At 43.1% G+C, this 11331-nt stretch overlaps 1 long non-coding RNA gene across 1 annotated transcript; it reads right to left on the reverse strand.

Moving 5' to 3' along the window:
- Positions 1-353: 353 nt before the first annotated feature.
- Positions 354-10365, reverse strand: LOC122237246. The gene is made up of 3 exons (XR_006215558.1): positions 10171-10365; positions 4010-4061; positions 354-528 (listed from the first exon to the last, which is right to left on the reverse strand). It is a non-coding gene; the product is annotated as an uncharacterized LOC122237246 (long non-coding RNA).
- Positions 10366-11331: the final 966 nt, after the last annotated feature.

Genomic DNA, 11331 nt, shown 5'->3' on the forward strand with positions numbered 1-11331 from the left:
CTGGTCTCCTCTTCATTGGCGAGGCTTGGTGGGTTACGAGACTATTTCCCAAACCGTAGCAGGCAAGGTGGAAAAGTGGTTGTGGTAATGGGGGTGCTTGTGTGAGCCGGGGTTCTCCCGAGAAACAGAACCAACGCGATGTATATATCAGACTCGTCTGCCTCCAGAATCACGGGAACCAATATTTTAATCAACTGTATTCCTGTGGACTCTCATCGAACAATCCAAACCAAATTTATTTTTAATTTACATTTACAGTCCATAAACATGAAATATTTAGATGTCAATCTAACAAAACGTATGGATTTCCATGCGGAAAACTAAAAAATACTGATGAGAGAAACCAAGGCAGATTTAAATAAATGGAGAGACATCTCTTTTTCATGAATGGGAAGATTCAGCAGAGTTAAGTCAGTTATCCCCAAATTGATATACAGGTTTAATGCAACTCCCATCAAAATCTCAGCAAGAAAACTTGATAAATTGGGACTTCATCACAATTCAAAATGTGTGCGTCCGTGAGAGATCCTGTGGAAAGAATGAAAGACAAGCTACATACTGGGGGGGAAAAACGTTTGCAAACCACATATCTGACAGAGAACTAGAATCCAGGATACATAAATAACTCTCAAAATCCAACAGTAAAAAGCAATCTGAGAAAATGGGCAAAAGACATAACCTTTTCGATGAAGAGGATATACAGATGGCAAAAAAAAAAAAAAAAAAACAAAACCATGAAAGGATATTCAATATTATTAGCCACTAGGGAAATGCAAATTAAAACCACAATGAGATGTCACTATATACCAACAAAATTGCTGACGTTTTAAAAAGGTGACAATGCCAAATGCTGGTAAGGAGAATCTTGATCACTCTTACCTTGCTGGAATAAATGTAAAATGTTGCAGCCACTGTGGAAAATAATTTGGTGGTTTCGGAAGGAAGGAAGGAGGGGAGGGAGGGAGGGAGGAAGGGAGGAAGGAAGGAAGGAAGGAAGGAAGGAAGGAAGGAAGGAAGGAAGGAAGGGAGGGAGGAATGGAGGGAGGGAGGGAGGGAGGAAGAAAAGAAGGGGGAGGGAGAAAGACGGGGAGGGAGGAATATGCCACTAAGATACAAGCAAGCAATCGCACTCCTGGGCATTTATTCCAGGAAGTGAAACTTGTGTGTATACAACCTAGATGTCCTTTAATTGCTAAGTAATTCAACAATTGGGGCGCTTCCATGGCTCAGTCGGTTAAGCATCCGACTCTTGACTTTGGCTCAGGTCATGATCTCACGGTTTGGGAGTTCAAGCCCCACATGGGGCTCTGCACTGACAGTGCAGAGTCTGCTTGGGATTCTCTCGCTCTCTCTCCCTCTCTCTCTCTCTCTCTGCCCCTCCCCTGATTGCTCTCTCTTTCTCTCTCTCAAAATAAATCAATAAATAAACTTTGAAAACAAAAACAAAAAACAGTGGTCCATCTATAGCATGGAATACTACTCAGAGATAAAAAGGGATGAACGATGGATACCTACACAATCTGGAGGAATCCCCATAGAATTATGCCGAATTAAAAAAAAAAGCCAATTCTAATAGGTGACACAGTATAGGATTCCATTTCTGTAACTTTCTTGAAATGACAAAATTCTAGAGAGAATAGATTAGTGGTTGCCTGAAGTTAAGGAAGACTGAAGGCGAGAGAGAGTCAATGTGGCTATAACAGGGCAACACAAGCATCCCCGTGATGATTCGAATGTGGACTCTCTGAACTCTGTCACCGCCAGTATCCTAGTTGGGATGCCGTCCTATAGTTTTGCAAGATGTTACCTTTGGGGCAAACTGGCTAAAGAGTACCTGGGATCTTTCTGTGTTGTTTCTTACGACTGCACGTGAATTATTATTATCTCAAAATAAAAAGTTTAATTAAAAAAAAAAATTAAAGGATAGAGGTTTGCTTTATTGTGTAGCATATCGTCCACTCTCAAGAATGTTACCGTGTGCTTGAGAAGGAGTTGTATTCTGGGGGGCACCTGGGGGGCTCAGTCGGTTAAAGTGTCCAACTCTCGGTTTCAGCTCAGGTCATGATCTCACGGTTCGTGGGTGCGAGCCCCACATCGGGCTCTGTGCTGGCAGCGAGGAGCCTCCTTCGGATTCTCTCTCTCCCCCTCTCTCTCTGCCCCTCCAGCTCTCTCTCTCTCAAAATACATAAACTTAACCAAAAAACAACTGTGTATTCTGTTGTTGTTGGACAGGGTGTCCTATAGATCTGTTAGGCCAGTGAATTGATAAGAGCAGCTTTGAAGTCTTTGCTCAGAGATTGTGTGTATTGACTGTTGTTGTTTTTTTACCCCTGGGCGGGGGGAGAAGGGAGGTCACATTTTCCTAGCTTGTGTGTGTGTGTGTGTGTGTGTGTGCGCGCACGCGCGTTGTAGGTCTTACAATTTTTACGGGAGACCAGACATTTTACATCAGATAATGCTCTCACATTGAATTCCGATCCCTCCCAGGAGAGGCAATTGTTACCGCTGTTTATTTGCTTCTTTGTGTCCTTGATGTGTTTGCCTGGATTCATCCTATGAACTCTATTTCCCTTGCATTGTGTGGTGACTGATTTCTCCACTTAGAGTTTGGGGGTGTTGTGTTTTTGATCCTTGTTTTTAAGTCTGACTTCTTAGAGGTCATCCCTGGGTCAGCAGATTAGTCAAGAGCTTGCGCTGAAACACCTTGAGCCACCTTGAGCGGAAGGGCTCCTAGTCTTTGCTAATGAATCTGTGGGTGGTTTCAGGAATGCAAAATTCGGGCAGTTTACAAGTGGGCCCCATCTTTTAAGTTCTGTGTTTACAACACCTCAGGGTCAACCAGCAGGGAACAGCTGGCCGGTGTCCCCTCTGATCTCCCTTTAGGTGCTCACAGCCTTGGGTATGACCTCAGCCTTCCAGCCCACAAGGGATTTAAGTAGGATCTTAATCAAGACCCACTCTGGCTGCCTCCTTCCCAGATATCCATTGTTAAATTTTTTTTTAATTTTTTAATGTTTGTTTATTTTTGAGAGAGAGAGAACATGAGCAGGGGAGGGGTTAGAGAGAGAGGAGACACAGAATCCGAAGCAGGCTCCAGGCTCTGAGCTGTCAGCAACAGAGACCAACTTGGGCTCATACCCATGAGCCATGAGCTCATGGCCTGAGCCGATGTCGGTCACCTAACTGACTAAGCCACCCAGGTGCCCCTCGTTGTTAAACTTCTGGTCTACCAATCTGCTGTTTGCCCCAACCAGTATGGACGTCACGTCTTAGACTGTGACGTGGGCCTTGCCTGATAGTTTGCCACTGATCTTGCTGTTGGGTTTGAGATCAACCTCGAGCATGTAGTTTTCTGCCCTTTTCTACAAAAAAATCTGGCCCTTTCACCCTTAGAGCTGCAATCCTCATGACCTGCCTCGCCCCGGTAGGACCACAGAGCTGGGGGTAGGGAGACCAGCTGCTCTGAGCTGAAATGCCGTGGATTCCCGTTGATTTTGCCGTCGTTTGCTAGATTTTCTTAAATAAATGCTTCTCAATTTGTGTCTATTTTAACGCATCCAAAACCGAATCCCTGATTCCCGTCGCCTCCCACGGCAGATGGGAACTCCCTCCTTACAGCCTTTCAGGTCAAAAACCCTTTGGAATTATTCTTTACCCATTTTTCACATGACATCCAAGGCAAATCCCGTCAGCCCCACCTTCGAAAGGTCCAGAATTCATATGCCTTTTGACTCCACCACCAAAAGCCTACTCAGATCCCAGCCGTGGCCATTTTTTACTTAGAATATTACCGTCGCCTTCCCGCTTGGTTTCCCTGCCTCTGCTCCTGCTTGCCTTCTCTCCTTCCTCCCCGAGGCCATCAGGGGAGCTTTCCAAATCTAAGTCACATCTTGTCATCCCTTTGTTCATACCCCCTCCATGGGCGCCCCATCTCACACAGAGTGAAAGCAAGGGTCCTCTGGCACCCCCTTGGCTGCTCTCTGGCTTCTCCTATCATTCTCGTACTTACCACTCCTCCAGAGCCAGAGTCCGTGGATCAGTCGGGATCTACCATGATGAATCTGTATGGGGAAAGTATAATATAAAGAATTAATGACTCTAACGAGGGGTGGAGTAATTGGAGATTGGCTAATAAGAAATAAAGAGCCCTCCAGGGGCACTTGGGTGGCTCAGTCGGTTGAGCGTCCGACTTCAGCTCAGGTCACGATCTCGCGGTCCGTGAGTTCGAGCCCCGCGTCGGGCTCTGGGCTGATGGCTCAGAGCCTGGAGCCTACTTCTGATTCTGTGTCTCCCTCTCTCTCTGCCCCTCCCCCGTTCATGCTGTCTCTCTCTGTCTCAAAAATAAACTTAAAAAAAATTTTTTTTTTAATTATAAAAAAAAAAAAAAAGAAATAAAGAGCCCTCCAAAGAGTTCAGGAATTTCATATTTAACAAGCGGCTGCTAGCCCCAGGGTGGAGACAGCCCCAGGAAGAGCCCACTACCCCCCCCCCAACACCCCACCCCTGCCAACAAGGTCGAGATCACGTCTACTGGGGAGAATATGCTATGGCTGAACATTGGCAGAGAAGTCCCTGTGGTGCTTCACTAGTGGAAGTTGCTGGAAATCTGCCCTCTCCGGGTGCAAGGGAGAGCCATTCATGGTGAGGTATCTCCCTCGAAATGCTCTTACAAAACCGCCTAAGAAAGGTGCCTGGGGAGGCTGCTGGTCACGGGGTGCTTGCTGATGGCCGGTGCATTGCAGGCGCCAGTGCTAACAAAGCCATCTTCCCTGCGGAAGCCTGGTGCTGCCGAGACCACCGGGGCTGTGGGAGCCGGGCCCTGGGGAAGCAATGGAAACTGCAGAAGCCCACCGAGAGCACGCCGGAAGCAAGCCCTCTCCATTCTGCAGTGTCTCTCCGGCGCCCTCTACTGACAAAGGTGGGTTTGGAGCCGAGATGGAATAAATTTGTAACTGGGGCTGTGCCCTTCTTGACGTTTTCTGAAAAATACAGAGCACTCTGACCTCAGTGCCTTGGCAGTCGCTGTACCACCCACCTGGAACCCTTAGGGTCCATCCCCAACCAACACCTACCAGGTTGCTCCCTTATTTTAACAGGTTTCTGCTCAAACTGCTCTTTCTCAGAAGACGGTCCCTGACCACCCTAATGAAATAGTACCATGTTCACAGCACTTTGCATCTCCCTTTCTGATTTGTTTTCCTCCGTAGCAATTGTTGCCATTGGACATAATTTACTTCCATGTTTATTATTTAGTGTCCATCTCCCTCTTGGAGAATGTAAGTCCATCAAGTACAGAGAATTCTATTTTGTTCATTCTTATACCCAGCAGAGTTGAATAGAACAGTGCCTAGTACATAGGAGGCATGCAGTAAATACTTATTGAATGAATGAATGAATGAATGAATTATAGTAAATCAGAAACATACAGAAAGAGGGACACCTGGGTGGCTCAGTCGGTTGAGCGTCGGACTTCAGCTCTGGTCATGACCTCATGGCTTGTGAGTTCGAGCCTTATGTCAGGCCCTGTGCTGACAGCTCAGAGCCTGGAACCTGCTTCGGATTCTGTGAATCCTTCTCTCTGCCCCTCCCCCACTTGTGCTCTGTCTCTCAAAAATAAATAAATGTAAAAAAAAAAAAAAAAAAAAAAAAAACCATACAGAAAGAGTAGGGAAAATACCAGCCAGAGTCTCCTCGCCTAGACACTACCACAGTTAGCACAGTGGGAAGCTTCCTTTTACATTTTCCCCCAATGAAAATTTCATTTTAATTTTTATAGGGGCTTAACATGCATACAAAAATGTATTTATATCAAAAGTGTGCAGCATTGCTGCATTTTCACAAACAACCCACTTAGGTAACCGGCGCCCAGATCAAGAAATCGAATATTCCCAGCACCCTAGAAGCTCCCTTTGTGTCCCCTCCCGGAGTAACCATAATCCTAAATTGTGGAAGCAAAGATTAGTGTTTGTGCTTTATATGAATGGAATTGCACATATGTATCTTTTATTTGGCCCTGACTCCTGTCCCTTGACATTTCGTATAGAAGATTCATCTATATTGCTGCGAATTGTTGTAGATCTGTCATATTCTTTGATGTGCAATATTGCACGGTGTGGGTATACTGCAATTTATCTTTCCTATCTTTCAAACTGTATACTACAATTTATCCCACTTACTGTCGATGGATAGTTAGGTGGTTTCCAGTTTGGGCTATTGTGTGTGAATAGGGTTGCTATCTATCTACATTCTTGTGTATTTCTTTTTGTGAGCATATGCCAGCATTTCTGTTGGGTACACATCTACGAGTGGAAATGCTGGATCATAGAACATGCATATGTTCAGCTTTACCAGCCAGCCTCCCCACCCCACACCCCAGGGATATTCTCTTTCCTTCATGTCAACAAACATTCCCTGACATAACACATGTGAAGCACCCAGCACTATGCAAGGCCCTCAATACAAGGCATTCTGGAAATGAGCATGTTCCTTCTTTGACTTCATGCAAAGCACTGTAGTTAATCCACCGGGATGAAAAAAACAAGCCACATCCTACATAAGAGTAGCCAAACCCTGTAACTATAGATCCCACTCCTGAAAAAAAATATTCTAGGGTTATATTCAAAAGAAAAAAATCCCTTTACAAAGTTAAAATCGAAAGACTCAAGAACAATACTAATGACAAGTATTTACCGGCTTCCTTTGTGCTAACCTTATTATGTATATTATATAACGTCGTCTAATCTTCAGTGAGGTGCTGTTCCATCACCCTGTAATACAAAGTCCAATTTCATTTTTTTATGTTTCACTGCTAACAGCTTTGAAGCCCACAAGAAAGCCTTTGGGCTCCCTCCCTTGGCACGTGTGGTCCCTCTCAAGGGACCCTCACCACAGCCCCACCCTGTAAGCACAATAAAATGGGACAGTCACCTCTCCTTGCTCTCTCAAGCCATTTTCACACCTGCTTAGGAGCCTGCCCGCTCTGCCACAAAAGCCACTTTATGTCAACAATAAAAAATTTTCATATCCCCTTGATGCGTGTGTAGGGTCATCAGTCCCAGCTATTCAATCAAATTTGGATGGGAGGGGTGTCAATCCCCCCAGCAAGACAACACTGGCATTTTACAAATGAGGAAACCAGAGCCTAGAAAATTTACTTATCTTTCATTCATTCAACATGTGTTGAGTGCACAAAGCCATGGGAAACAACATGGATGAATTTCCTGCCCTCATTAGAATGGGAAGAGTCTCTCACAAAAAAATAAATATATGAAAACATCACTATCCTTCCTTATAACTATTTACTAATTAAAACAAACCTTTTTTTAAATTTATCAGATTGAACAAGATCTAACAATGTATCAACACACCGACTTGGCAAGGATGTCAGAAACAGGCACCTGCCTACACTGTTACAAACGGTGCAAGATAACACAATTGGAGGGTTATTTATTTGGTGTATCTATCAGCGTTTTAAGCGTATCCATTCTCTTCTTTGGTAAGTAATCTACTTTCAGGAACTTATACACACGTACAGAGGCATGGCCCACAGCCAAAGAGGGGCAGGGCTTGACACTTCCTCCTTTGCTTAAATAAAGTGTAGTTTGTCTCCGTGTGGGTCTTTGTAGAAAATCAGAACAATACAGAAGATGAGGAAGAAAAAAGATCAACCCACAATCCCAGCACAGGTGCAAGACTGAGCTCAGACACTGGAGGCTCCCTTCCTGACAGAGCAATGCTGCCTCCTGGTGGATTTGTTTTTAAGTACATTCATTATTCGCCATTTTTAACTTTTAAAACGTACTGAATTTTTTTAATGAGGTAATGCGCTCACATGGTTCATAGTTTAAATGTTCTAAATGGTATACAGTGGGAACTTCCTTTCATGTCTGTTCCCCTGGAACTAGATTCCTTTCCCCACAGGCAACCTAACTGGCTGAGCCCAGTACATAGCTCCTCCAGAGGGTGTAGGCACACGCCCCCATTCAGTAAACGAGAACTTCCTTCGTTCTAGTGCCCGCCTTTGAATCATGAGTATTTCTCCTAAAAACTTACAAAATCCAAAGAGAAAGTATTTCTACACGCAATATTCATTACTGCCTGGTTGTAGTCATGAAAAATCAGAGATAATATGAATTCCCAAAATAAGAATGATCAGGTGACATCCATCCATCATCATTCTTAGGACTTAGGTAATAACAGGAAAACGTCTATCACAAAAGTTTTTTTAAAGACATACACAAAAGAGGAAACTGATCATTTAAGCTGCCTGGGTAGCTCAGCTGGTTGACTGTCCGACTCGATTTTGGCTCAGGTCATGATCCCAGGGTCATGGGATCCAGCCCCTCACTGGGCTCTAAGCAGAGCATGGAACCTGTATTGTATTCTTAGCCTGAGCTGGAAGGCATTCTCTCTCTCCCTCTGCTCCTCTCCCACACTGGCACTAAATAAATAAATAAATAAATAAATAAATAAAACCTACCACTTTGAAAAAAATAAAGAAAAAGAAATGACCCCTTGGAAATAAAAAGAACACAATGATTTAACAACGATATACCATTTTCAGGAGTGTATTTCTTCTTAATGACAATTATCAATTCTCAGGAGGATTCTGTGAAAAGTGTAGTCGTGTGTTTTGGAACAGGGCAAATCAACTCGGGTTTTAAAAGTTAACGAAAACATTTGCAACCTTTGACTCAGAAACTCCTTTTGAATTACCTAAAAACAGAATGATCTTTATGCACAAGTACGATCATCATGTTATTTGACACTGAAAACGGTAAATGTCCAACTGCAAAGATCTGGTTAAGTAAACAGTGATATGTTCAGTGTTCCCTTAATGAGACACTAAAGTCATTATAATGTTTGCAAAGATCTGGAGATGTTCTGATGTTAAAACAAACAGAAAGTTGAGGCTATAGCAAGATCACAAAACCCAAGGAGGCAAAGATTCACGTTGAACATTAAGAGTGCTAGGACTATTTTTTCTACAGTCATTCTTAAATGAACACTTATACAATTAAATATTCTTAAAAGAAACCAGCAGAATATATAAACTATGGAATAGTATGCATATGGGTCTGACCAAGAATTTGGATGTAAACCCACAGCAAACCTGGTTTTACTCTGTTGTCTCTTTCAATCCTCAAGCCACAGACCAATTTACTAACTGAACTAATGTTAGAAAGGCTTAATACAAACACCAGAGCTGAGAAAAGCCTACAGGCAGGTCAAAATGTACATTCAATCCCAAACCTCTTTCACCACCAGAGACACAGGAATTATCTTCAAGAGAAAATAGTTGGAATACCCAGATGTCTGACTGCAGACTTTTTTTTTCTTGTTTAATAAATGGTTCCTAAGGATTTTTCTGCACAGAGCCACACAGACCATACTTCAAGAGGGTTTTATGGATTTTCAAGGATAGTTTTAAGCATCTAGTAGTTTTACTTTGCTAATTGCTTGGCAATGCGTGACTCTATATAATTTTTCCTTTGTTGAAGAAAATGTTTTTTGTGTGTGGTAAAATAAGAGTCTATGCCTTCCAGCTCAGGCTAAGAATACAAAACCCTTCTGGGTCATACCTGGTAGGCAAATGGGAAGCTAGCCAGGGGAGGGGGGTGGGTGCCTCAGCATTGCTTTGCAGTTTGTGCAACTCAGGGTATAGGTTCCGGTGACATTGTCTGAGCCAGCCACTGAGTTTTCTGCCAAAATCTACTGCCAAGCACCTTACTCCTCGGCCTTTTCCTCTGCTAACATATCCCGCCCACAACAAAAAGCCTTGGTAAACTCTCCACAAAGAAACTGTCTCTTCCTTCCTTTTTAATTCAGGCAACATTCACCCAACATTAACAATTAACCACTTTAATGTGACCATTAGAAGCCGACTGTATTTAGTTGCATTCACTATGTTGTGCAATAACCAGCCATCTCTAGTTTCAAAACCTTTTCATCACCAGGTAGAAACACCCCATATCCACTAAGTAATCAATCTCTACTTCCCTTGGCCCCATCCCTACGCCCTGGTAGCTTCTAATCTGCTGCCTCTGTGATCTTACCTATTCTGGACATTTCAAATAAAAGGAATCTTATAACGTGTCCTTTTGATTCTGGCTTCTTTCTCTTTGCTCAATGTTTTTGAGATTCATCCAAATAGTTCGTATCAATACTTACATTTCTTTTATGGCTGAATAATATTTTATTGAACGTAATATCCCAGTTTGTTTCTCCACTCATCCATCGACGGACCGTTGAGTTGTTTCCGCTTTGTGGCTATTATGATTCATGTACTGTAAACATTCACATACAAGTTTCTGTGTTGACATCTATTTTCATTTCTCTTGGGTATATACTTAGGAGTGGGATTGCCGGATCATATGGTATTTCTATGTTTAACTTTTTGACGAACCGCCAAACTGTTTTCCACTCTGGCTGCACCATTTTGTTTTGCCAGCAGAGCACAAGCGTTCATTTTCCCCCCATCCTCCCCAGCTCCACCTCTGGCCCTTTTTCTCCATGAAGGCCATCCAGTGGGTATGAAATGGTAGCTCACTGTGGTGTTAATCTGCATCTCTTTAATAACCAAGAATGTTAACCGTCCTTTTCCAGTGCCTGTTATCCATTTGTATATAGATCTTGTTTGAAGAAATGGCCATTCCTTTGCTTTTAAATTGGGCGGTCTATCTTTTTACTGTTGAGTCGTAAACGTTCCTTACAGAGTCTGGATATTAAACCCAAGTCAGATCTAGGATTTGCGAATATTTTCTCCCCTTCTACAGACTGCCTTATCGCATTCTTGATACTATCCTTTGATGCACAAGAGTTGTTCTTTTGAGATCAAATCGAAGAAACCATCACCAGACCCCAGGTCAAGATTTACCTGTTTTCTTCTAGTAGGTTTATAGTTTTAGCTCCTACAGACTGTTGATCCATTTTGAGTTAATGAGTGACATGCGGAGTGAGGCAGAGGTCTAACTTCATTCTTCTGCGTTGGTTATCCAATTGTCCCAGCACCGTTTGTTGGAGACTTCTTATACCAGCCGTGCACGCAAGGGTTTGTTTCTGGATTCTCAATTCTATTCCATTAGTCTGTATGTCTATTCTTATGCCAGTACCGCACTGCTTGGATTACTGAAGCTTTGTACTAGGTTTTACAATCAGACATCAACTTTGAGCATTTTTCAAGATCATTTTTGCTAATTAGGGCCTCTTCCTTATAGCTTCATGCGAACTCCAGGATCCGCTTCTGTTCCTGAAAGAAACAAACAGAAAGAAGCCATTGGAATTTTGACAGATACAGCACTTGAATCTGTGGACCACTTTGGAGAGTATTGC

This window comes from Panthera tigris, chromosome A3 (genome assembly GCF_018350195.1).
Source record: "Panthera tigris isolate Pti1 chromosome A3, P.tigris_Pti1_mat1.1, whole genome shotgun sequence".
Lineage (NCBI taxonomy): Eukaryota > Metazoa > Chordata > Mammalia > Carnivora > Felidae > Panthera > Panthera tigris.